General features: G+C 54.0%; 1 long non-coding RNA gene across 1 annotated transcript in view; it reads left to right on the top strand.

The window, feature by feature from the left end:
• The first annotated feature begins 2,955 nt into the window (after nucleotides 1-2,955).
• LOC108803911 overlaps nucleotides 2,956-4,719 on the top strand; it is a 3,779-nt gene continuing 2,015 nt past the window's right edge. The window contains exons 1-2 of the long non-coding RNA XR_001942307.1: nucleotides 2,956-3,085; nucleotides 4,027-4,147. This is a non-coding gene — a long non-coding RNA (uncharacterized LOC108803911). The remainder of the gene's footprint in view (nucleotides 3,086-4,026; nucleotides 4,148-4,719) is intronic.

Genomic DNA, 4,719 nt, shown 5'->3' on the forward strand with positions numbered 1-4,719 from the left:
GTGCCCTCACCCCTCCATGTGACCTCACCTCTCCTTGTGACATCACCCCTCCTTGTGCCCTCACCTCTCCTTGTGCCCTCACCCCTCCATGTGCCCTCACCTCTCCATGTGACCTCACCCCTCCATGTGCCCTCACCTCTCCTTGTGCCCTCACCTCTCCTTGTGCCCTCACCTCTCCTTGTGCCCTCACCTCTCCATGTGACCTCACCCCTCCATGTGCCCTCACCCCTCCATGTGACCTCACCTCTCCATGTGCCCTCACCTCTCCTTGTGCCCTCACCTCTCCTTGTGCCCTCACCCCTCCATGTGCCCTCACCTCTCCTTGTGACCTCACCTCTCCTTGTGCCCTCACCTCTCCTTGTGCCCTCACCCCTCCATGTGCCCTCACCTCTCCATGTGACCTCACCCCTCCATGTGCCCTCACCCCTCCATGTGACCTCAATTCTCCTTGTGACATCACCTTATAAAGGTCTAGAAACGCCACTTCCTTTGTCAATCGCCTACGGCCACACCACCCTGAACGCACGCGCTCTCGTCTGATCCTTTCTCAATCTCAGGCGGGAAGATACCCGATGTTAAACAATGAGAAACTTCCTCTTTTTTCTCCACTATAAGGATGTAGTCCTCCAGTGGTGGGATCGCTACCACTCGATATCAATGAATTTTAGCAAACGGAGACAAAAGCAGGACACTCCATAGTGTGAAGAGTAATAAAATATACTCACAAACAGAAATGAGAAAAAAGCATCCAAAGGAGGTAAATCTCCCCGAATACGTATTGCAGCGCCGCCGTCTTTCGGTTCACTCCCAAGCTCCCAATCAGGAAGCAGGCGGGCGAGTAATGACTCACCACCCGGCTTCCTGATACTGGAAGTTCCACTATTGGGATAATTCCCGGGGTGAGTATGAATACTCGCCCAAATACTGGGCATCGGCACCAATACTGATACTAGTATCGGCATCGGTGCATCCCTAATTTGTAGTCTTCTGTCGCTGGTGGGATTCTGCATTGTTGTAACAAAAGGTATCGGTGAGAAGTTGAGGAAAAGTATCGAAACTTGTACTTGGTATTAGTGCATTCCTTGCTCGTAGACGCCTTCACCCCAGAGACGCCTTCACCCCGTAGACGCATTCACCCCGTAGACGCATTCACCCCGTAGAAGCCTTCACCCCAGAGACGCCTTCACCCCGTAGACGCCTTCACCCCGTAGACGCCTTCACCCCGTAGACGCATTCACCCCGTAGACGCATTCACCCCGTAGACGCATTCACCCCGTAGACGCATTCACCCCGTAGACGCCTTCACCCCGTAGACGCCTTCACCCCGTAGACGCCTTCACCCCGTAGACGCCTTCACCCCGTAGACGCCTTCACCCCGTAGACGCCTTCACCCCGTAGACGCCTTCACCCCGTAGACGCCTTCACCCCGTAGACGCCTTCACCCCGTAGACGCCTTCACCCCGTAGACGCCTTCACCCCGTAGACGCCTTCACCCCGTAGACGCCTTCACCCCGTAGACGCCTTCACCCCGTAGACGCCTTCCCCCCGTAGACGCCTTCCCCTCGTAGACGCCTTCCCCTCGTAGACGCCTTCCCCTCGTAGACGCCTTCCCCTCGTAGACGCCTTCCCCTCGTAGACGCCTTCACCCCGTAGACACCTTCATCCCGTAGACACCTTCCCCTCGTAGACACCTTCACCCCAGAGACACCTTCACCCCAGAGACACCTTCACCCCCCGTAGAAACCTTCACCCCGTAGACACCTTCACCCCGTAGACACCTTCCCCTCGTAGACACCTTCACCCCAGAGACGCCTTCACCCCGTAGACTACTTCACCCCGTAGACACCTTCCCCTCGTAGACACCTTCACCCCAGAGACGCCTTCACCCCGTAGACTACTTCACCCCGTAGACACCTTCCCCTCGTAGACACCTTCCCCTCGTAGACACCTTCCCCTCGTAGACACCTTCCCCTCGTAGACACCTTCCCCTCGTAGACACCTTCCCCTCGTAGACACCTTCCCCTCGTAGACACCTTCCCCTCGTAGACACCTTCCCCTCGTAGACACCTTCCCCTCGTAGACACCTTCCCCTCGTAGACACCTTCCCCTCGTAGACACCTTCCCCTCGTAGACACCTTCCCCTCGTAGACACCTTCCCCTCGTAGACACCTTCCCCTCGTAGACACCTTCCCCTCGTAGACACCTTCCCCTCGTAGACACCTTCCCCTCGTAGACACCTTCCCCTCGTAGACACCTTCCCCTCGTAGACACCTTCCCCTCGTAGACACCTTCCCCTCGTAGACACCTTCCCCTCGTAGACACCTTCCCCTCGTAGACACCTTCCCCTCGTAGACACCTTCCCCTCGTAGACACCTTCCCCTCGTAGACACCTTCCCCTCGTAGACACCTTCCCCTCGTAGACACCTTCCCCCCAGAGACGCCTTCACCCCGTAGACGCCTTCACCCCGTAGACGCCTTCACCCCAGAGACAACTTCACCCCGTAGACACCTTCACCCCGTAGACACCTTCCCCTCGTAGACACCTTCACCCCAGAGACACCTTCACCCCGTAGACAACTTCACCCCGTAGACACCTTCCCCTCGTAGACACCTTCACCCCAGAGACACCTTCACCCCCGTAGACACCTTCACCCCGTAGACACCTTCCCCTCGTAGACACCTTCCCCTCGTAGACACCTTCCCCTCGTAGACACCTTCCCCCCAGAGACGCCTTCACCCCGTAGACGGCTTCACCCCGTAGACGCCTTCACCCCAGAGACAACTTCACCCCGTAGACACCTTCACCCCGTAGACACCTTCCCCTCGTAGACACCTTCACCCCAGAGACACCTTCACCCCGTAGACACCTTCCCCTCGTAGACACCTTCACCCCGTAGACAGTCAATAAGGAGAAATGAGAGGCGGTTCAGTGAAATCATTTTTTCCTCTCAGGTTCCCGGATAATATTTTTCTCTCGGATGTTTCGGGGACCTTTCACTTGGGTGGATGTAAATATGTTGCTGGGATATCGGCCTTCTATGGACCGAGCGTCTACTACAGGAACAAGATGGTGTCCATATATAAGGTTTGTAGACCAATAACAGGCCAGTGACCAATGAGATTTGAAGGTCACAGTCACATGACAAACCTCTTTCTTGTGAATTGAGCCGATAGAGATTCCGGAAGGTGAGAGATAATATGATCTTGGCCAGTAGGTCCAATCTATGGAGAGGTCACATGGTCAGGACTCAGGACTTACTGCTGTGCTGTCCCATATTTCCTGGTTTCCGCACCTGTCTGTAGAATGTCTGGCTTTACCATTAGGCCGTAGGGATGAGCAGATTTGAGAATTTTAATATCCCCAAATTTTAGCGAATGGTATTGGAGTCAATGGAGAAAGTTAAAGCAGAACTCTGGGCTGAGTTTTTCCCTAACCCGGCAGCGGGTCCTCTCAATTTGTGGAGATTTTTTTTCTATATTTAAGCAAGGAACAATTTTTATTAAAAAAAGGATACAAAACATTACAAACACCCAAATGACCCATCATCTGAGGAACGCGACTCCTAGAATAATTCACCGCCAGATATCAGGGAATCGTGAGCCTGCCAAATAAGCCGAACTGCATTCATGGGCTCAAAGCGAAGCCGCCAACAAAAGGAAGAACAGAGGGAGGAGACAGAGGGAGATGAATGGGAGATGAATGGAAGGGTAACCCTAAGGGTTATCATAGAATAAAGCCAGGCTCGGTCCAAGCTGACCCAGCAGATCACCATCGGATACATATAACCATTCATAGAGAGCCTTATATTCCACAGGAAAACCAAATATCTCCAAATCTTCCCTCCATATGGACTTCCCGCGCACCCTTATTTCCTCCACTCTACTAAGCCATAAGCTAATAGGGGGAGGGGTCTGTATAGAGGTATTGGAGTATACACACCTTAGCTGCATTAGGATGGGGATTACTAGATATCATCATATTTCCTGTCATTATACTAAACACTTCCCACTTCTTCTTCTTCTCAGGTTCTGCCTCCTCAGATTATTGAACGTGTGGAGCTCTCGCAGTGGTTTCTGAAGTGTGACGCCTTCAAGGATGAGTGTGCAGTGCGCTTTCAGCACTTCTCTGCTGCAGAGCAAAAAACAAGTATGAAAATTTAGATTGAAGGCAGTTATCAGGGCCTCCACCATAGACTGTTCTCTGTGACTCACCAATGTTCTCAGGTGTGAAATGGTCTACAGGACCTCCACCATAGACTGTCCTCTGTGACTCACCAATGTTCTCAGGTGTGAAATGGTCTACAGGGCCTCCACCATAGACAGCCCTCTGTAACTCACCAAGGTGCTCAGGTGTGAAATGGTCTACAGGGCCTCCACCATAGACTGTTCTCTGTGACTCACCAATGTGCTCAGGTGTCAAATGGTCTACAGGGCCTCCACCATAGACTGCTCTCTGTGATTGTCAGGCTCGTCCTCGGCACCCCCGGCCGCTCCGGCGCCGCGTCGCTCCGGTCGTGACGTCACGCGGCGCTCCGGCCGTGACGTCACGCGGCGCTCCGGCCGTGACGTCACGCGGGGATCCGCCCTCTGGGCTCGGCGTGGGTCTTATAAACCCAGTGAAGGCAATCACTCGGCGTTCAGTCAATGTGGAACGTTGAGCGATTGCCTCCACTGTCTCCACTGAACCAGTCCGGCTCCCACACGCTGCTCAGCCTGCAG

This window comes from Nanorana parkeri, unplaced genomic scaffold (genome assembly GCF_000935625.1).
Source record: "Nanorana parkeri isolate BGI_ZX_2015 unplaced genomic scaffold, ASM93562v1 scaffold4437, whole genome shotgun sequence".
NCBI classification, from domain to species: domain Eukaryota; kingdom Metazoa; phylum Chordata; class Amphibia; order Anura; family Dicroglossidae; genus Nanorana; species Nanorana parkeri.